This window comes from Suricata suricatta, chromosome 8, assembly GCF_006229205.1.
Source record: "Suricata suricatta isolate VVHF042 chromosome 8, meerkat_22Aug2017_6uvM2_HiC, whole genome shotgun sequence".
NCBI lineage: Eukaryota > Metazoa > Chordata > Mammalia > Carnivora > Herpestidae > Suricata > Suricata suricatta.
In genome coordinates this window covers 93,353,676-93,376,376 of record NC_043707.1, presented here as the reverse complement: position 1 = coordinate 93,376,376, position 22,701 = coordinate 93,353,676, and the positions used below count along the sequence as shown (strand labels likewise).

Sequence of the window (22,701 nt, the reverse complement as noted above, 5' to 3'; positions counted from 1 at the left end):
TCCCATCTCCCAGGATGTATTGACAATGTCTTTAAAAGTGATCAAGGTAACACATACTAGGCCCTCTACAGTTAAGGTTTTTGAAATTAAAACCTGCAGTTTTAACAGGTTCACATCGAGCTGAAAAGTGGCTCTTATACAACCCCTCCCCTTTTTTGAACCACAAATGTTTTTATTTTATTTGTTTTTTTAAGTTGAAGTATAGTTGATATACAATATTATAGTAGCATCTGATGTAGTGATTTAACATAGTGATTTGACAATTATGTACATTACAAAATGCTCACACAAGCTACTCTTTTAAATACTGTAGTTGGTTCTAAATCTAAGGAAAAATGAAAACACTGGGAAATAATAGTTGAGGGAGGTTCAGGACAGAAGATGCTTTTACATTTGCAACTGCCCAAATTGGATTTAACGTGAACGTGGCAATGCTTTACATTTTATGATGGCTAATTTGTGCCATCTATTAGCCATAACCCCAGGTCCAGGTTTTTTTTTTTAAATCTCAAATAAATTTACAATAAATGTATTAACAAATTGTGAGGTCTTAGGTTGACCTCCTGGACATTAGGAAATCAAATTTAAAGCATTGCATTGTCTGTTACTCAATGGAGTGGACTGAGTACAGCGTGTGACTTGTGTTCTGCCGATGATGCAATAAGCTAATATTGTAGTGTGAGTTCAGGTTGATTAGATGGTCATCTTTAACTCTGCTTTCTCCAGGGGGTTTTGAACACTTGTGTTTTCAGGTGATAGTCTATGTCTTGTTATATTGCTCTTTTAAAAAAGTGTTCTCTTTGGGGCAAGAAAACATATAGGCTCTCTTTGGATTCTGGATGGAAATTAGCAACCTTATGCTCAGAATGTGAAAGTATACTGTGTTATCACAAACTGACTCTCCTCCAAAAAAAAAAAAATTCTAGGGAGTAAAATATATATTTATATATATATGTATATATATAATATATATATATATATAAAGAAATTTAGAGAGTTATAGTTGTTGTTTTTTTAAAACTTCCTTACATTTTTGTCCTAGAATTAATTTTCAATGAAAACTATGACATTTTCCTTCTCATCTGGAATCAGTTTTTAACCTCATTAGCCTGAAATGGTGAATATACATTGAGCACAAATAAAGTTCACTTTATGAGGCAAAGAATTTGCACTCCATAAGTAGATGTTTACAAATGAAAGACCCTTTCTGCCATCCTTAAAGAGGATTGTGAAGGACCTTTTAACAGCAGATGCCATCATTCAGGCGACTTCCAGTGGTAGGTTCCCACTACCCGCTCTCCCCTCACAGCAAATCCAAAGGATCCAGGAGAATTTTTCACCTAACCTGTTGGAAAGGATCTCAGTGCAGCCTTAGTATTTTAGTTAAATTAAATGTTCATGAACTGGGCCTTGGTGGTGGTAGAATGGGGGTATGGGATAGAACTCTTCCATTTTCCTTTGATCTTAAAGTTACATAACTGCGTTTGCCTTAACTTGTGTTATTGCAGTAGGAAGGTGTGTAGGTGGAAAGATATTCTAAAGGGAGGCTAGAACTACCTTCTCTGACAAGAAAAAATTCAAGAGAACAAATAAATAAAAATCCACTCAACAAATCATAAAATGTTATAGCTGTAAGGGACCTTAGGTTTCATTTAACTGAAATTTTAGCTTCAAGATCCTAGGGAAAAATGTGTATTTTGTGACTGAATGTCATTTTTCCATATTTAAAAGTTAAAGTTATTAATGTGTCTGCTTGTTTACCCATGATATATTTGTGGCTATTTTTATATATTACTAATGGGAACATGTTCTGTATTATAGTATCTTTTTATTTGTCTGGATGCTTGTATATGCTTGTTTGTCTACTAATCCTCTCACACGTGCAAACATACAAAAGAATAGCAATCCAGTATTAAACAATGGAGAAAAAGTTATAGTGCAGTAAGACTGGATTAATTGTGCTTTTCACAGTCAAGTTGCCATAAGGGTCATTTTTTGACATTTTAGACTAACGGACATGTATCCCAGAGTTTACAAAGGATTGTTGAGTATCTCTTTAGACATAGTCTTCCTGCTGTTCTGTCCTGACATATAAAATGGATATCATTGCACTGGCATCTAGAAAGCATTGGTAGCACTACAGATTTTATCACTCATTCCAAACATAGGAGTTGCAAAACACCTTTCTTTAAATATTTTCTCTTCATGGTGCAACTGGGGAGGGCCAAATTCCAGCCTTAAATAAAGTTTCAACCTGACTAGTTGATAGAAATGGCAGAGTAATATAACCTGCAGTCAAGGAGCTGATGATGCCTGGATTGTGTCGAGGATTAGACTGTACGTTTGCCGCTGCTCCAGATGGGCTCCTGGTTTCTGCTCTTCTACGCACATCCTTGTAGCCATAAGGAAATGGAGAGAGAGTTCCACCTTTGGTTTCTTCTTCCAGAGATACTCCCCATGGGACTTCTAGACCCTAATCAGTATTCTTTTGTTGATGATAATCTACTTAAATGATATCCTATCATCAGAATCCCTTAATAGAATTATCTTTGCATTTTGCACAGTTCTTCCATTTTGGCTTCTAAAAGCTGAAAGTGTCTGTTTTTTGTTTCCCCCTTAAATTATTTTCCTAATGGAGGTGACATATAAATATGCCAGGCAGGAAACCTACACAGTAGGGCTGGTTTTGATCCACAGTCCACCCTACTGTTGAGTGCTTTTCAGGCATGATAATGCATAAAAAGAGACCTCTGCTTTGATTTCTTTGGTTCATATATTTTACATTGAAATTGTAGATTTTTTTTGGTTGGAATTTATTTGAGATGATTAAAGACATTTTGCAGAGTACTCAAATATAGGTGAAAGAATTTCAAGTTTGCTCATTTTGGCATAATTTTGAAACAAAAGTGTTACTGTTGGATCTGGGCATGTGATGGGTGAATGAGTGTTTCAATGAAATGACATAAGTCTGTATAATTTGGAGGGTAATGATGCCTTAGAACGAGAATAAATCTGGAGCGATGGAAAGGCTCCATATTCTAGATGAATGCATGCTTCCTCCTATGAGTCTGAAAAATAAAATTAAATCTTTCTTTATACGAATCCACTGGGGGGAAAAGCTACATGGACTGGGCTTATGATATATTTCAGAAAAGGAATATTAGCCTTACCCTCTTTCCTCACATTGCATATGATATTTAATCCATCATCTTTGTTTTAAACAAACAATACACAAGCTGTTGCTGGCATTGGTATAAAGCTGATGGTCCATCTGGAGAGCAGGAATATAGATCAGGAAAATAAGAGAATTGAAATTGGGTGCAAGGGCAGATTTGCATGTGTAAAACCTCTCTGTTTACTCGCTTCTTATCAAATTGTTTAATACTAGGCAAAACAGAATCCTTTTTCTTGAATCTGAGAGCCTTATTGGAGGAAGAGTCACCGAAGGAAGAATCATTGAGTTTTGAGGGACAGTAAGCATTAAGGTCTTCCGGCTTAGTGTGGGCGAGTCTGCGTGGAGGAATTGGGAACACTGCTGGGCACTGGGTTCTTGTTCTAGCGCGTGACCTTTGGCCAGTCATTTTAGCTTCTTGACCTTCGGTGTCCTTTGGTCCAAATTAATTCAGCAACCCCTTCTTGGGGCAACTGTGAGAATTTTCTCGGAGCCAACCATTCTGCTAGGCATTAAGGATCCATGGCTGAATAAGACTGAGTCCTACTCTCAAGAGGCTTAAGGTCTTGCAGTGGAGACAGACATTACAACTGAATAATGTAGTGAACGCTACATAGGAGACACTGGCTCACAAAGGAAGGAGAGATTAATTCTGTCTGGAATAGACAGGAAGATTTGTATTACAAATCTCTCATAAGGATTTTCTATTTTGACCGGCAGAGGAGCAGACATTCCAGGTATGTGAATAGTGAGAGGTTCAGAACAAATTATCAACAAAGTTCTTTCCAGTTCCCCATTTGCGGTGTTATCAATGTGAAATTCTTTGAATAGCTTTCCACTGATGAGTTATTCGCTGAAGAGTGTTTATTGTCATGCTTGAAAGAAAATAATAATGAAAGAAACAATGATTTCCTTTAGTTATAAAACTGGGGCTGGATGGGAGGAGGCGGCCAGTATTTCTCTTTCTGATTATTGCCCTGTTTGAAAAACCAGCCCGCATCAAGGGTGGCAGACACTCTGCGGAGAGGCCTTCCTTCTTCCTTCTGGGGAGCAGCAGTGGAGGGAACCGCTGGAACCTGGCCTCCCGCCACGAGAGGAGGGAATCCAGGTGGCCATGCTCAAATGTGTCTGCGTGCAGCAAGGCTTCTGAAATGACAGGAGAGCCCGGCGGCTTCCAAAGCAGCTGTGACTCTGGATTGCGCCCACCATCCCTGCTTCTCACCACGAGAGGAGCGAATCTCTGCTGCCTGAGGAGGCATGGAGCCTGGGACTTTAATTCCTTTTTTATTTTTTCCTTTTATTTTTAAAACGCTTGAGTGGTGAATGATGAATTCTTGACAAAAGAGAGAGTCCCCTCCCGTTTTAAATTATTTTAACTCAAGCTCTTGTGTAAACTCATGGGTTGGGAATAAGACTAGAATACCTTCTCTTTGTTGTTGTTTACGAACGGCCAATAATTTATTCACATGTGACATTTGAGCTGGCATTTTTCCCCCTCCTAAGATGACAGTAGCTTCCGCTGTTGTTGTGTCCTAAAGCAAAGTCAGAGGAGCCCTTTGCTTTTGTCCCCATCGGTAGTTCTATGTTGCCCTCTTGCCTTTTTCATTTAGACCTTATGGTATTTCCTAACCCTCAGACTGTTTTGAGAGGCTTTGATTAAAATATGCTGATAAAAGAATTTGATAACCAAGTTAGGAACGACAAGGCTATCTAGAGAAGACCGAATGATTTGGCAGCCTAACAAATTCTATTCAGAGCACACAAAGAGATTCTGGAACGTTTTATAGGGACTCGTGTTTGGGGAATGGTATGAACTCAGGTTACCTGCCGAATATGGTGTCATATGGAAACATTTAAGAGCTTATGGAAAATTCTTTGAAATAAAGTGGAATGAGCTAGCAAGCATATAATACCTAAGAAGAAAAATAAGAGCATTCATTCTGATTTTTAGGTGGCTGCTTAAGGAAGGGAGATGGATGGAAGTAAATCATTTCAACTTTGTACTCATAACGTAGAAGAGCTATCACCTAAGAATAGTTTTGCTAACCAACCCGAGACTTAAAAGGATATGAAAGGCCGTCATGTCTAACCGCCTTCCTCTGTAGGAACCTCCTGAGTGTTATCCCCAACAGCCTCTGCTTAAATACTTCCAGAAAGAAAACCGAGGGACTGGGGGAGTGGGGACCAAGGTTGGCAGGAACCTCTATTGCATACCTGATGTCTGCAAGATCCTGGGGTGGGCACTTCCTTGCCATCTCATTTGACTTTCGTGTGGGTTTTGTAACCTCCAGATTACAGGGGAGGGAACTATGTTATTTACGAGTGAGGAAGCTTGCCTCGGCTCCTGTGTCTAGATTGAAGCAAAACTGAAATTAGAGCCTCATTCCATCTCCTTGTAGCACACTCAGGTTGGAGGAGAGCTCTTTTCCTCGTGAGGCTGTCCCTTCTGTCTTAACAATGACGTTGTTTGAAAATGCTTTCTTTCATTTCCCTGAAATCTGTCTCTCATTAACATCTCTCCTTGGTCCCGATTCTGCCTCAGGAACGACCCAGAGTTGATGGAGTTCTCTTTTCTCATGAAGGTATGTTAACAACCACTGCTGCCCATATGGTCTCTGCCGTCTTGTACTTAGTTGGTTTTTTGGACAATGAACACACACACGCGCACGCGCACACACACACACGTCCTTTTGTTGATTCCAGTTCACCTTCCAACATATGGAATTCTTTTTGATCTTTAGAGGTCTAGACTCAAAGAATATGAGCATTAGAAGATATCTTAGTTTCATCTCACCTTGTCCGATTCATCAACCAATTGTTACTAGGCCATCATTCAAGCCATGAACAAGCCATTAGTTAATAGTGAATAGGACAAAAAGGCTAGGTTAGCCCACGGTCTGTGGATTAGTTCCTGAAATTGAATGCAGAATTTAGACTACCTGTGAATTTTTCTGGGAAGAGAATTAATTGGTGACGATTGTCGCATTTTTAAGGGAACTTCTTATCTTGAAAAGTTAGGAACTATTCAAAGTAGAGAACTTGCTCTGTTTTTCTTTGTTTAAAATTATAAGCCCAAGTGTTATTCACCAAAACCTTACCCTTTTACTCTTCAGGAACCTTTGAAAATGTGTGGGATACTGACGGCCCACCCAGCACTTACCCTCATAGACTAGGAGTTGGCTTTCTCAGTGGACTGGAAGCTCTTCAAACTTTTGCAAGTCCTTGGCCTTCTCGTTCTAAGCCTCTGGCAAAGACGAGACCCTTGAAGTTCACGAACTGAATGGAATCGTTCAGACGAAACTGCCCACGTTCTAGGATTGGGCTGTTTATTTTAGTTAGCTGTATTTCATGAGCCTTTATTTTGGGTGAATGGCATAATAATAAAATTGTACTAACTAATTTAATAAATAATGAAGAGGAAGAGTAATGGACCATAATGAGATGCAAAGAGCCCAGTTTAGAATGATGAGTTTTATTATGTGTGAAATAAAAAAATATGTAGCCTGAGGAAAAGCGTTTACTAACATACTCCTTCGTGTGTTGTTTAAGAGTGGGCACTGGCCTTAGGAAATGGAAACTGATGATTTCACATACATTAAAAGAGCATTTTAGGCATTGAAACCTGAGGGAGGTTAGTTGACACAGTCCCCTATACTTTACAGATAGGGAAACCCAGGTTCTGATAGTCACGTGCCTTCCAAAGGTCACACATTCAGAATAATAGTACTTTTTCCAGCAAATGGTGGTGCCTACCTCATGCTTTTTTTTTTTTTTTTACTCTTCCAAATGTTAAAAGTATAAGATTAGGTAAAGGTCATTTTTATTTTTATTTTATTTATTATTATTATTTTTTTAATGTTTACTTTTGAGAGAGAGAGACACACAGTGTAAGCAGGGGAGGGGTAGAGAGAGAGGGAGACACAGAATCTGAAGCAGGCTCCAGGCTCTGAACTGTCAGCACAGAGCCTAACAAGGGGCTTGAACCCACAAACCATGAGATCATGGCCTGAACCGAGTGCGTACGCTTAACCAACTGAGCTACCAGGCACCCCTAGTAAAGGTCATTTTTAGACCATATAAAGTAGCCCCATTTCCCCAGGATTAGCTTATTGTATGTATTCTGCTATTGTCTTACAGATTTAATTTTAAGTAATTTTTTTTTTTTTTTTTAGAGAGGAAAGCCTGCAAAAAGGGTGAGAAGGCCAGAGGGAGAGAGAGAATCTTAAACAGGTTCCATACTCACTGTGGAGCCAGATGTGGAGCTCAATGTGGGGCTTGATCCCACAAGCCTGGGACCAGGACCTGAGCTGGAATCAAGAGTCAGGTGCTCAAATGACGGGGCCACTCAGGTGCCCCACCACACAACTTGATTTTGAAGGAGAGTTTCTTTGCAAGTGAAATATACCTATGGAAAGAAAGCAGTCATATTTTCTTATCCGAAGTGACTAGTTTTTTGCTGTATTTCCGTTGGGGCTATTTTCCAAGGGGCGTTTAGGAATTATGAATATGTTAAAGATCTCTAATAAAGCTAGGAATTTTGAGAAAAATTTAGAGCGCAGCTATACATTTCTTCAAACCGTCTCTTGGAGCCCCCGTTCAAGTCAGAATCCTGGCTTGACAGACAAGGGAATTGACTCAATGCAATGGTTCTTACATTATTATGATGAACCTTCCTTGACTCTTCCTCAAAAAGTCAGTGTCTTTGATTGCTTCAAACATGATTGTCTTGTCTCACTTGCTGAGACTCTAAGCTTTTCTTACGTTCCCAGAATGGCTTCTTTGGTAATTACTTCTCTTTTTACTAAAACAGTTTGGGTCATTGAGGTAGGAAGAAGAGGAAAGACCAATCCCATTCCAGTTTGCTTGGGCTACATTAATGCTGTATTTCAGACTGCTAGTGAAATAAAGATTCCGGGTTTCTACTTGGCCGTCAGAACTGCCAAGTGTGTGATGAAGACAGATGTTGTCTTACTCTTTTTGAGTGACGATCACGAACCTGTGCCTGTTGCCCTGTAACTTTCAGATCTACTGTAACCTTTTTAAACAAAATGGAGAAGCTGCTACTTGTACCCAAGGGAAGAGAAAGTTAATGAATAGAAAAGACAGAATTTACTTAGGAAAACAGTGGAATTAAGCTCTGGACAAAACATGCATCAGTGATGCATAACATTTTTGTTAATTGGGTCTTAACAGGTTTCTGACTCATGTGGTAATCATTGTAGAAGTGGGTCATACTAGACCATGCCAGCGGCATATCCCGCAGCTGTAAGAACTCTTACCTACTTGTGCATGTACACCTGAGCTTCTGGAGGCATACATTTCTATAGCTTAATTTAGGTTCCATGTACACTTCAGTGGTTAAACCTGAGCTAGACTCAAAGAGTTTGTTTCCATTAAGAAAATGAATCTTTTATGTGGACCAAGGTCAGGTTAGTTAATTTGTTTGCTTTTATTGGAATAACTTTTCCCATTCCAATTCATCACTTAATTTTAAGTGGTACTACTAAAACACCCATTAAAGTCCCTTACATTTCTCTAGACTAGGGCTATGACAGGGCCATGTGAGTTTTCTTTTTCAAGGCACAAAGGTAGTTTTTCTGGTCATCAACCTATTCTTCCTTGTCTGTAATTTCCCACCAGTGAGGGACTGTTTTCTATAATAGTACAAACTCTGTTTGCGAAAAGACCAAATGAAGTTTTCACAAGACATAAGATTAAAATATAAAAATGCACCCAACTGTGATAAACATTTCTTCTTTAAAAATAATAAGACCTTTTTTTCCTAAATTATTCTTTTTCTGTCACTTTACCCTCTTCCCGACTGATGCGTTTTCCAGCAACTCAAAGTTGACTGCTGCTAGTAAAGTAACTAAACGTGATGTTATTGCTCTAATTAGTGGTGACAAAAGATCAATTAACGTTATAATTAAAAACAGTGTCTAGATCTGTTGTTTGTGGTGAACAAATGTGACAATTACTTTGTTCATGGACATAGATGTGTTGAATTTCCTCTCTAGATTTTAAGGGGATGCATTAGTGCTGATGTGCGCATTTCACTGTGGGCAGTAGAAACAAGGCAAGCGTGTTCCGGAAAGAATAGGGCCCATAATGTCTAAGCTAGAGCCATATTTTAACGTACTTGACACCTTTCTTTGGGGCCTGGTGCTATATCAGCAACTTGTACTCCCTGGATCTGGAGCCTCACGCTTTTAATATTTTATCACTAAACGCTTAAGTGTTTATGTTGCAAGAAAGAAAAGGCAAAAAAATCCCACTTGGACTCAGACCACACCAACAGGACAACATATGATAACCATGTCATTGATGATTTTGGTTCCATGTATGGCAGTAATGTTTAAGTTGTTGGGGTAGAATAGTGAGTATGTGATTTTTGCAAATCTGGGTGGATTTTCTTCTGATACAGAGCAAGCTGTTTTTCATACATTGAAGCCTGGGAAAGCTATGTTACTGTAAAAAGAGTAACCGTATCTCTTTTCTGAGTTGTTGCCAAGCAGATGTAGACTTTTGGAATGTGCCCAGAAAACTTCTCCAGCTGATAGTTTGGTGACTTGTTCCTACTTCTGGCTTACCAGCACCTATTTAAATAGCAGAGGAGCGTGATTTTGTGTTGGTAGGTCACAGTTTTATACATTTCTCTACAAGCAGTTAAGTATGGGTCAGCTAATATTGATCGACATTGATAAGTTTGCTTTTAAAGAATCAGTAAAGGGGAGCCTGGGTGGCTCAGTTGGTTAAGCGTCCGACTTCGGCTCAGGTCATGGTCTCATGGTTTGTGGGTTTGAGCCTTGCATTGGGCTCTGTGCTGACAGCCAAGAGCCTGGAGCCTCAGATTCTGTGTCTCCCTTTTTCTCTGCCCTTCCCCCTGCTCGCTCTTTGTCTCTGTCTCTCTCAAAGTAAAATAAAGACATAAAAAAAAAGAATCGGTAAAGGGGCACGTGGGTGGCTCAGTCAGTTAAATGTCCAACTTCAGCTTAGGTCATGATCTCACAGTCCATGAGTTCAAGCCCCGCATTGGGCTCTGTGCTGGCAGCTTGAAATCTAGAGCCTGCTTCAGAGTCTGTGTCCCCCTCTCTTGCCGCCCCCCCCGTCAAAAATAAATAAAACATTTAAAAAATTAAAAAAAGAATACAGTGAAGATATGGCCAGCTTTGCTAATATAATTTTTCACAAAAAAGAATCAAGTAAATACATCTAAAAAATGTCCTGAGATATTGGCACTGAATATGAAACAAGGGCAATCCACTACAATTACTAAAAGAATCTCACCTTTAAATTTCATCCCATAAATGGAGCATACTCAGTGGGTCTACCTGAGCAGCACATGGTTTGATTTTAAATTCTTAGGTTACTGATTCCTACCATCATGCTTTAGTACTCTTCCTGTGGTATTAATATTATAAAGGCTATTAGAAATGGGGAAATATCACACAAATTTATCAAGAAATGAGCATTTTCTGCAACATCAGCTCAAAATAACAAACGCTCATATTAGAATCTCAGGTAACTTGGTAGCAATGGAAATCTTGTAAACCTTGAAGGTAGCGTGCTTTTGACATGGATGGAAGCTAGTTAAATTCATTTGCTCTGTTGCAGGGCCAAAAAGACAAACAAGGAGGGACAGAAGGAACAAAGAAAGTAAAATCTTTCTTTTTTTTCCAGAGGAGTTGGAAGATGAGTAACACAACACGCCAGATATATATGTTAAAAACGTACAACAAATCATAGATCACACTAAAGGTTACTAAAGTTTTAAACATGGCTGAGGGTATAGATGTCAGATTTTCTTACACAATAGTGGGTCTTTTGTCTCAGAGTTCACTCTTGGCCAGAAACTCCCTACCACTGTGTTAATTTCCTGTCGATCTTTCATTCAGCAACAGAGCTAGAGGTGGGGAGCAGACACCCCCCAGCCTCCCACCCCCAGGCTTTTTAAGACTGTGCTTTGTGTAGGTTAAAAAGAAGAAGGAAAAAAGAACAAACTTTTTCCAAACAAGATGTCCATGTGCATTCTTTAAGATCCTGTATGTGTGCTTAAAATGATCCTTAAAAAAAGCTCTCTCCGTGATTTTGAACCTCTCCTTTTTCTAAAGACTTTTATAGCCATTTTTCTTCCCTTCTCAGCATGTGAACAAATGTGTAACTCGAATAGATGTTACTTTGCTGTTGTGCTTAGATTGTTTTAAAAGGCTAGCTGTGTGGAGGAATGAAGAAGGAAGGGAGGCGGGAGGAGCTGGGGTTTATTTGTTCTGTGTTGACCTAATGAGTGCAGTTCTTAAAAAATAATAAATATTTATATGTGATCTTAATTTTTAATGAGTCTCATAAACTGGCTGGTATAGAAAAGTGTATGAAAAGCCATATATATTAAACTATACATATTGTAAATACATGCATAGGCACACTAGAATGTTTTCGGAGGGAAAAGACCTTATTGATCTTGTTCACTGTGGTTTTCCTGGTATCTAGAACAGTGTCTGACATGTGACTGGCACTCAATAAATATTTGTTGAGCTAAAAAAAAGAAAATAAATAGGTAGCAGAGCAATAGATTGGAATTTGGAAGACCTGGAGTCTCCTTCCCGTACTGCCATTAACAAAGTATGAGAAGTTGCTGAAGTCATTTCATTTCTTTGCTCCTCTGTTGCTTTAAAAACTAGAACCCTTCATGTTTTGTTTTGTTTTTTTCCTTTTAAATAATCATCAAATGATACCTAAGGGATATAAAAGTGCTTTGGAAACTACAGGGTGCCTTAAATAAGTGCACATATGTGTGTGTATGTGCAGAAAATCCTTTATCTCTTTGCTTCTCAATTTCTTTTCTTAGGAAAATCAGATTATTTAAATCCCATTATGCACAGCTCTCCTCTGCTCTTCCTAAGCCTCTGTATTCCATTACCTCTAGTAAATCAGAAAAAGGTGGTGAGTCAGGCTGTTGTAGAAGGCGAGGTCCGCCGACCGATCACTGTGCGGAACTCTGAACTCTGCAGTGTGTGTGTCTCGTGGAGTTTCTTACCTGTTTCAGCCGTACAGATGTAATGTGTGACTTGCAGCTTCCTAGATATGTCCACCTCAGGACTCTCTGATGTGCAAACTTAAGTATTTATTGGTTATTAATACTATAGATGGATAATCATGAATTTAACCTAGACCTAAAATCAATGTGACGGAATTAGCTGTAAAGATTTTTTTTTAAGTGTGTGTGTTTGTTAATAATATGTCCTGAAGACAAATATCCAGAAAAGAAAAGGATAGAAAGTAAAAACTAAGTAGAAAGATATTAACAAAGAGAAATGATCATCGTCTTTAGGACAGTTGTTGAAGGCTTCATACTCATTCATTCTCCACAGTTATTTTGTGAATTAGGATTCTTATTCTTAAATTTAAATATTGAGTAACAAATTAGGATGGCCCTTCATATTAACATATTGTCTTAAAATAGGAAGAAATGGCATTAAGTTTGAAATAGGCTTTAAATAGCATCATTGAAGTTAGATTTGGAGGTAGACTTCAGTTGCATCATAGAGCTTTTTAAGATTTTAGGAGACCATTTAGTGTAGCTACGATCATTTGGATCTTAGGAGAACTGAGGCCCAGATAGCCCAGGCCAGGAATCTTTTGGAAGGTCAAGGTGACCAGTTACTTTAGAGTCTAGATTACAGCCCTAGGTCTTCAGATTTCCAGATTCCAACTATCACTTCCCCATACCCAACTGTTAATTTTCTTAAAACTAAAACAATACTAATCACCCCACTTAGACCTTTCCAAAATATTGTTAGCGTTGAACGCCTTAGCATTGTATTTTGCTAGTAACAGTCACTCATATTTACTGAGCTGGAAGCCCAACTTAACAGAGTAATGAGACAGTGGTATCCATGTGCCTTCACTGGCCCAACATGTCCACAGATCACACATTTTACATCTGAAAGAACATAAGTAATTCTCCTCTCCCCGACTTTTAAATGATAAGGGGCTATTGACAACCCTCCACTGTCACTTGTATCCATGTGGTTTAAAATACATTCTGCTTATTGAAAGAGTTGTTCAAGTTAAACGCAGGAGATGTATTACACCATGTAATATGCCTGCATTTGTTCATGCATTCTTTTTGGAAACCTGATCTTATTTATGTCTGCTTTTACCAGATAGGCTAGGTTAAGTTATGTTAAACATGTTGTACTGAGACTTGATTCACAGTGCTGCAGCCTGGCTTTCTTCCTTGATTAGCTTTAATCAAACTCTCCGCATTCCATGACCTTAATAAAGCTATTTTTCCTGACAAGTGAAGACTGTCTTAACAAGCACAGTTCATCTGTGCTGAAACTAAGGCTGAGTTAAGATGGGGTTTAGGCGCTCATTAAAGCCCAAAGAATGCAGCATAAGAGGAAATGATGAAATGGTGCTCCCTGAAACATCTCTTCTTTAAATTTAATTAGACAAATTATACGAAAACCAGTAGATGCCCTGGGAAGGCAATCAACATTAGGGCTAATAAAAAGCTTGGATAGTATGAAAGAGCTGGGGTGGGAGGTGCTGTAGAACCTTTCTAACATGTATGAGAGGGAAATTAACACCAATTGCTAAACACAGAAACTAGATGAATTTCAACATTGATTTAAGAATTAATTTTATGATGCTGTTCTCTGTACAAAAACGTAGCTTAGAAATCTTTTGAAGTTTGGCAGGGACACACATGTACAAAGTATTTTATGAATATTTCGTATATAAATTATTCATATGCACTTTATATATGAACTGTTTTGTACACCAGGAGAGGCAGTTATGGTCTGACCTTGGAGTTTTAACAAACCTGGGTCCAAATTCTTACAAGTTCCCCCATTAGCTCTGTGTGTGTGTGTGTGTGTGTGTGTGTACACATGTGCGTGTGCACAAGTGACTTCTCCTCTGTGAAACCCAATTTTATTATCTATAAAATGAGATAAATCTTTTCCTGAAGAGGCTTTATAAGAATGAAATGAAATGAAATTAGACTGTGTGTGTAGAGAATGCTTGGTACAATACCTGGTACATAATAGGTGCTCAAAAATAGGTGTCTTGTATTTGAAAGAAATTTCCACTTAGGGGTGGTTTTGAGTGAACTGTCCTGTGAATGTGTGATAATTAGGTTATGAATGTAAATATTTTACATGAATGTTATAGATCAAGATCATCTTAAGGGAAATTGCTAGAGGACAGAAGCTTGTAGTTTGGGGAAGGAAGGATGACTCAGACATCCTAAATGAATTGTTTGGTGCCTAGGGCCGCCAAGTGGAGAGAGACTTCAGAAGGTGGAAACGTTTATTAAGCACTGTGTCCTAAGCACCTTATATACCTATTTGAAGACAACTCTGCAAGGTAGGTGTTATTGACCTAATCTTATAGACAAGGAAAAAGAGATTCAGAAAGACTAACTAAGTGAGCTGCAGGGTACCATGAAAGAGCCAAAATTGGAGCTCAAAGTTGGCTTGGCTTCCAGAATGCTCACTCTTTGGGGCAGTTGGGTGGCAGGCTAGAGCAGGTGTTTGTCTCACTTAAAAAATCAGATTTGCCATATAGGTTACTGGATGCACAGTCCTCTCTCCCTTTCCATCCTAATGATGAATTCTAAATGAACTTATTCCATGTCATGATTAAGCCGCAGTTCCATTGCTTCTGGGGTGTGGTTCTCAGCCTTGGCTGGCCTTTTAGCATCACCTGGGATGGGATTAGGTATTCTTATTTTCTAAAGCCCTCCTGATGATTCCTGGTGTGCAGTCAGGGCCAAGAGCCTGCATTCAGATATGTCTACCTCAGACATAGGTGTTTTGGTAGCCTAAGGGTCAGTAGTAATTTGTCAGAGTTGATTATAACCCTCCTGCTTGTATAGAGGAAGAAATATGGTAGCCCTGAAATCTCCAGTTGTGGTAGATGTTGCTTATGCATTAATTAACATGTAAAAATTAAATGTTCTCTAATCTTACTGTTAGCTTATTTTCTCTTTTTCCAGTTGAAAGAGGCTAAATTAGATGGAGTGAAGATTATGGCAAGAAAAAAAAGGAAAGAAACATGACTATGGCACCTTTGCTCCTCAGAGAGCTGAAGACAGGAGCATTCTTTCTTCTGTTTTTAGCAAAACAAAGATTATTTTCAAAATAATGGCCTTATACCTGCTCCCTTAGAAAGGGAAAGAACCTTTGTGGTCAAACCGATTTGTGGATGAACCCCAAGCTCTCACTTTCTAATGAAAGAATTAGTCATTTTAAACTTTTGGAGTCTCAGTTTCCTAATCTGTGCAATAGAAATAATTCTTAACTCATTTAGTTACTCTGAGGATCAAATGAAGAAAACAGTTTGCAGAGAACAATCCAGAACCTGACCTGTGCAGCCTCTCTTGTTAGGTTACTGAGACCAAATATCTTTGGATGGTCAGGTTGAGCGTTTTCTGAGGGGGCGCCATGGGGCTGGTTGGTTTTGCAGAGCAAGGAGGCCTGCGGTTGACTGTTGTAATCCTGGAAGCTGCCATTCACAGAGACCTTTTTCTTTTCTCTAAGAGAATCCTGGGCATATTTTTTATTTTTTATTTTATTTTTTTTACCGACAAGAGAATAAGGAAAGAAGTTAGGATGCCTTTCCTGAAAGCTGGCCTGGGGAGTTAGTTGCTGATACGAATCAGCATTCCCTAACTTGAGATTTCCTAACACTCTTTCTCGGGCTCAGTTCTGAGTCACTGGTGCCTGCCCTGGTGTAAATGAACTCAGTTACTGGGAAGGAATCTTGTCTTGGCTCGTGCCTTCAGGCAGCAACGTCTACATCACCGCAAACAGATGTGTTCCCATTCTTTTTTTGTTTAATTTTTTTATGTTTTTTATTTATTTTTGAGAGACAGAGAGAGACAGTGCAAGCAGGGGAGGGTCAGAGAGAGAAGGAGATACAGAATCCAGAGACAGGCCCCGGGCTCTGAGCTAGCTGTCAGCACAGAGCCCGATCCGGGGCTCGAACCCACAAACTGTGGGATCATGACCTGAGCCGAAGTAGGACACTTAACCGACTGAGCCACCCAGGCACCCCATCCCATTCTTCTTTAAAAGGCTTTAACTCTGAAGAAGTTCATGCTAATCTCTAACAATGATAAACATCAAGTCAAGCATATTTTCTACTCTTACCCTCTTCCACAGAGGTATAAAATTGCTTTTATACCTCTAAGGGATTTTTTAGAAAGAAATTTTGGTATGCGTGAATGGGTTGAAATTTCCAGGATGTTTTAAGAACTCAGTAAAAGAGTAGCTTTTCCTACAGCTCCATGATTTGGTAGAAATCCAGACATTAGGTTCCACCAAACTTGAGGGATACCCAGAAACGATGGTAGGAATATCCAGGGAGCTAGAAGCTTTGAGACTGCTCACTTACCCGAATCCTTACATGACCCTGAGACAGCCAGGCGGAGGGGCTGCAAAGCAGAGATAAGTGCTGGAAATTGGCCAGTGTACTTTTTTTTTTTAAGACCTAGCTCTCTCCTTTACACTTTTTCTGTACCTCTGCCCTGAAGCCTACACAGCCTGTTACATACTGATAGCTAAGGAAATGCAATCAACATTCCTTACTCCTGCCGGCAGAAAAGACCTAAATTGTTTACTGGCCTCCAGGATGTTGGTAAATATCTGGCCTTTCTTTTTGGAAGATGTGTGTGAGGGGGTGAGGCAGTGTACAGGATCTGCATTTATATTGTGAAAATACACATTTTGTATCCTAGAATAAGAAAGAAATAATTTAGAGTAGATCTGCATTGTTCCAAGACCAGGGGAAAATTATCTTGTTTTCCGTGTAGGGCTCCCACCCTTCAGTGACTTTACATGTATTCTGTAGGGGAAAACGTTATTTATAAAGTAGTCTGAAACATGGGAAATCCAGTGATAAAAGGTATAGAACATGTTCAGATTTTTTTACTCTTGGAGTGTAGCATGGGAAAGTTCACTCCCAAAGACTGCACCTCTGGGCGTTCTGGCAGAGTTGGGGGCTGAATTGGCAAGAACGAAATGAAAATGGGATGAAACTCCATTTTCTCTTAAACACAGGCCAGGAACGGGGCATCCTACTTTTAGAATAGAAATTTCCTTATACAAGGGCAGGGTGGAGAAAACCTAATTTGACAGCAGTTCATGTGAAAACAACCCAAGAGTGTAAGTTGACCTCAAGATTAATCGAGGCCAGCAGTGTGGCATTGCTTTTTAAAAGGCGAAGGCTGTGTTGGGCTGTGGTCTGACCACAGCTGGAATGTTTTTGCCCAGTTTTGGTACTCATGCTAAAAGGAATGCCAGAAAACTGGAGACCCGGATGCCAATGGATCAGGAAATCCTATCATAGGAGGGGCAGTTGAGGGAAAAATGGTTATAAGTCTGGAGATCAGTTTCCTTAGAATGACCTTAAGAATGAGCTTAAATACCTAAGGGTCTGGTGGGACAGTCCCTTGTTCTAGAAGACCAAAGCAGGAGTTAGGTCTTTCTCTGGAGCCTCAAACCCACACTTGACATGAAAAAAACAGAGACAGAAACCTGAGTTAACATCTTGCACTGCCTGACCCATTTTTCCCAACAATCTGCTCATCTTCCTGTGTTTCAAAATGAGTGGCTGTCTCCATTCTTCACCCTGTCATCCAAACCAGAAATCGAGCATTATCTTTCATTCATCTCTTTCACTTAGGGGAAGAAAAATATGTTGCATTTAAAGGCAGCACCTCTGGACTGGGCTTCTATTGGTCTCTAATAACTCAGTTGCTAATAGCTTTTGATGGGGAGGCAAAATTGTTAAACTTGATAATTTCTAAAGAGTTTTGAGCTATTTAGCACTGAGTGATGCCAAGGAAAAAGAATACTAGCGTTACTCATAGCAGAGAGAATAATTTAATATCCTTTTTGGGGGCCGAGGTTAAGTTCTGTGTGACTCAGCACATTATCATCCTCTATGACCCTAAATCCCTTCTGTTTCCTGATCTGCTTGTCTTGACCTGTTTCATTTCCACACCAAAATAGTTTCATTAACACTGTGATCATGCACAGGAGATAGTAGTTAACTGATGTAATTAACCGGTGTGTCAAAGGCTATTGGTTTATTGCATATGCAACTGTCTTTCCTGGTGGGAAGATACACTTTCTGCTGACATAAAAGATCTGCAAACATGCCAAATTGCCAAATAATCTGTTGGGTGATGGTGAGGTGTTTGTGGTGATTCCACTTACATGGACAAAATGGTGGGACCTTTTACTGTGTTCTCCTAAATGAAACTGGCCAAAGGTGCTAATTGCTCAACAGTTGAAACAGAAGAAGAGAAAGCAATTTACTTTTGGGCCTTGGTGAGGTTCTTTTCCTTTCCTTTTTTTTTTTTTTTTTAATCTGTGCTTTTGGCATGCTAATGAATGCATTTAGTCTCTGCAACAAATTTCCGTTTAAGAAAGAATTTTAAAAACACGAAGTGCTCAATCCATATCTTCTAAACAACTAAAAAGACTGCAATTTCAAATGAGAAATTATGTTGCAAAGATGAAAAAAGTTGTTTATTATGGCTCAAAATTTTAATCACCCAAGGGCTGTAAAGTTAAAAATAGACAGTTCTGCCTTCTGTTTATGGTAAACTTGGCTGAGTCCCGGCAAATTTCAAAGCTGAACATACTGTATGTTATTTTTGCTTAATTTTAGATTCCACATTTTAAAATTATTTCTTACAAGAAGCATATTTCAGGATATAAACTTAGCCTGAAGAACAGTATTCTTGATTTCTGCCCATATTGAAACTCCTTTGAAAATAGTAAACTATGGTTTTGGGATTTTCCTGTTCCCAAGAGTCCAAATGGGTACCTTTCTAAGTCTTTTACATTATGAATGAACACAGGAATACAAAACCGTAAAGGTTACTTTCTGCTGTCGGTCCCCGTGCTTGTCATTTTAGTTTTCTTGACAGTGGAACTGGATGCAAACACAGGGGAGTGCACACCAGCTTGCACTCAAGGGAGGGGCATTTTGTGTGGCCCTTCGTGTTTCAGGTTAAGGAGACTGGAAGGCGCAGACCTCGACGCTTCTGGCTTAGAGGCGGTGTCTCCGCCTGGGCCAAGAGCTTAAGCGAGAGCCTGGGACAGAACCTTGCAGCTGTAGTACCGGACAGTGCAGCCTCTCTTCCCATACGTCCTGCCTGCCAGGAGAGCCGCCTGTGTGCTGACTGTTTGCCCCAAGAGCAAGTAGGATTGTTGACTCAACCCTCTTCAGGCCTCCTCAGAGAGGAGAAACACCTGGCTTCACCTCTTTACAGAACTCTTGTTGATTCTTGCCTCCGTGCTCTTGCACAGAGCTCTTTTGGGCCTTTCCTCCCAGGGTTTTTAGAACAAGCTCCTTGGGTGGCAAGAAATCTAGGGAGGGCATCTTTTTTCTTTTTTCCTTTAACCCATCACTCCATGTGGCGTCTGAAAATCAAACATGCCCCACAGAGTGACTGGCATGTGCCTGGTAAATATTTGCTAAATACTGTCAAGTGAGCAACTATTGACTAAAGATCGAGATTTTTCTGATGACCCTGATGGAGGTATATTTGTGATTAAGGTAATCGTAACTACTGTTAAAGAATTCTTACTGTGTTCCAGACCCGTATCTGAACACTTGATATTTGTTGTTTTTGATCTTCTCAATGCCCATTTTGTAAAAGCTTTCCAGGGTTAGGAGCTTGCCCTGGGATATTCAGCGGAATAGAATTAGCCGTGAAGAATCTGTGCTTAGTGAGTATGGAATGAACACTGATTCCATATTCTTTCCAATATGCCACATCACCGTGATTGAGAAAGGCTGTGACAACAGGACCCATACATTGACACCATGCCTCTGAATGGCCAAAGGATATGTTAGAACATCCCCGTATCTTATGCGCTTAATCATGAAAAAGATCATCTCCCAGGTCCCAGCCAGGTCCCGTTTACACTTAGTTTGCACACAACTTTAATAAAGTTGGCTATCTGTTTTTCAAGTACACAGCAGATTCATTCATTCAGTAAATATTTTCAGAATACCTATTATGTGCCAAGTATGCTTCTAGAGACCACAAACAAAAAAGACAGTCTCTCCCTTTAGAGAGAGTACATTACAGATTTACACATCAGTCGTTCTCAAACTGTGGTCCCCAGATTAGTAGGAGCAGCCTCACATGGAGACTTGTTAGAATTGCGAATCCTCGCCCCCCAGTGCAGAAACCAGGGGAGTGAAGTTCAGCAATCTGTTTTTAAACAAGCCCCGTAGGTGACGCTGATGTGTGCCACAGTTTGAAAACCATTTTTCTAGGGGGCTCAGAACACTTTTATGTTCTTGCAGCAGGTAGCTCTGTAGAAAGTTTTGTCCCAAATGTGTGTTTGTCTGTCAGGGTCTGACTTCGTGATGGTATTCAGTGATGGGCCTTTGCTGGGCAGAGGCACTGAGGCACTTACACATGAGAATATGGACCCTAGATTCCCATGTACATAGATTCAGGTTCTCATTCTGCCAAGCACCAGCCACACAGACTCTGGAGAACTCTTTAGGCTTTGGTTTTCTTGTGCAAATGCAGGTATTAGTAATGGAGCCATACCTCACGCTTGGTGCAGCTGCTTGGTACAAAAAAATGCTCAATAACTAATTATAATTGTATTTTTTTTTTTTTTAATCTCTGGGATGTAGCACTGGGCTGGGCACAGGATAGGTGCTCAGGGAATGTTCTTTAGAAAATGGATGGATATTTATTTTCCTCTGTGTTATCCATTTGCCTAAGATCTGTAGCTGTTTAATTCCTACCCTTTGTCCATCTTTAGCAGAAGATACCAGAATAATGAGACCTGACATCAGAACATATCTGACACACAAGGTCCCTTTGGAATTGTGTGTTAGCCTGTCTTAGTTTAGCCACTGCTCACACGTAATCCTCATCTGTCTAAGTGAGGTTGCCTTCCCCTTTGGCCCTTAACTTTGGGATATTTCAAATGCCCATAAAATCTTATTTAATTAAGGCTCTTCCATATCTGCTTGTATATATTTTATTCTTGAAATGCTGGTGGCATTAATAGTAAATCTGAGAGAATCAAACTTCTGCCTCTTTTATGCTATTTCAGCACTAAGCCAAGGAGAAAAACTCTCAAGAAAATTAATGCTTCCCTCAAGTACAGTAAGAACACGCATCTAACATATTGCCATATAACCTGGTTTCACTGACTTTCCGAATTTTTGTTTTGCCATTTTTATTACATGTCACATTGTATGGCTGCAACCAGACGTACAATTATGAGGTGGCTGTTCCCTCAACATCTGCAGTGACTGCCAATCAGATAACCTTTCAGAAGAAACAGTATCCACCAGAGACTTAGTCCTTATTCACAAATAGATTATTTTTCTTAATCTCCAGACCTTCATTAGTTCACTAACTATTGCTGAGCAACTGTGATGTGCCAAGCATTGTGCAGGTGCTGGCGAACGACTAGACAGACATACCTCCTCTCCAGGTACCTGGTTTCTTTCTTTTTTACCCGTGGGAGTGTGTTGGGGTGTCTGTAGTGTGGGGCACTCTACCCAGAAGCCGGGCCCGGGGTGGAGGGCACGTGGTAGATGCTCAGACATGAACTCCCTCACCGCATGATCGCTCCCTTTCCGTCAGAGGAGCAAGCACCCGTTTAGGTCATGTGTAAAGTTTAACTCCTTCAGTAGTGACAACTGTCACTGTTTCTCAGCTCTGGCATGTCCTTGGGCCGTGGATTTGTGAGGTCACGTTAGTGCTGATTGACCTTAGACCTTCTTTGTATTTCTGCAAACTCCATCTTACTTTCCTATGGCTGCTATCACATGTCACCACAAGCTTAGTGGCTTAAAATGACACAAGTCTAGGGGCACCTGGGTGGCTTGGTCGATTAAGCATCAGACTCAGGCTCAGGTCATGAGCTTGAGGCTCCTGAGCTGAAGGCCTGCATGAGTTGATCACGAGCCCCACTTCAGGTGAGCCCTGCTTCTCTCTCTCTCTTCCTCTTTCTTTCTCTGCTCCTCGCTCACTAGCGCCATCCCTCCCCCCTCCAAAGTAACACACATTTATTTTCTTCCGCTCTGCAGATAGGAAGTTTAAAACCCATGCTGGTGTCAGTAGGGCCAGTTGCTTCTGGAAGCTCCAGGGAAGAACCCTGTTCCATGCCTCATTCTGCCACCAGAGGCCAGTTTGATGCTCCTCCGCGTGTAGCCTCGGCTTCCTGCCCTGGGACTTTGAGCCTCCTGCCTCTCTCTCATAAGTAACCTTGAGATCACATCATTGGGCCTACCTGGGTCACGCAGGGTCATCTCCCCACTTTCAGATCCTTAACTTGATCACATTGGCAGAGTGCCTTTTGCCATATTTACAGATCTGGGATTAGGACGGAGACATCTTGGGGAGGTGGGTTATGGACCCTCCTTATTCAGCTAGCCCAACCCTGCCAGAGAGTCTAGTGTCCTTAGGCTCATTGGCTGATAGGCAGGATTTATTTTTATTTTTATTTTTATTTTATTTATTT

General features: G+C 40.1%; 1 protein-coding gene and 1 long non-coding RNA gene across 2 annotated transcripts in view; both read left to right on the top strand.

Annotated features, from left to right (window-relative positions):
• Positions 1 to 22,701, top strand: part of NFIA (nuclear factor I A) — a 362,772-nt gene that overhangs the window by 40,616 nt on the left and 299,455 nt on the right. The gene's annotated exons all lie outside the window — the stretch shown is intronic.
• On the top strand, positions 14,465 to 15,437 carry LOC115298083. The gene is made up of 2 exons (XR_003911592.1): positions 14,465 to 14,545; positions 15,177 to 15,437. It is a non-coding gene; the product is annotated as an uncharacterized LOC115298083 (long non-coding RNA).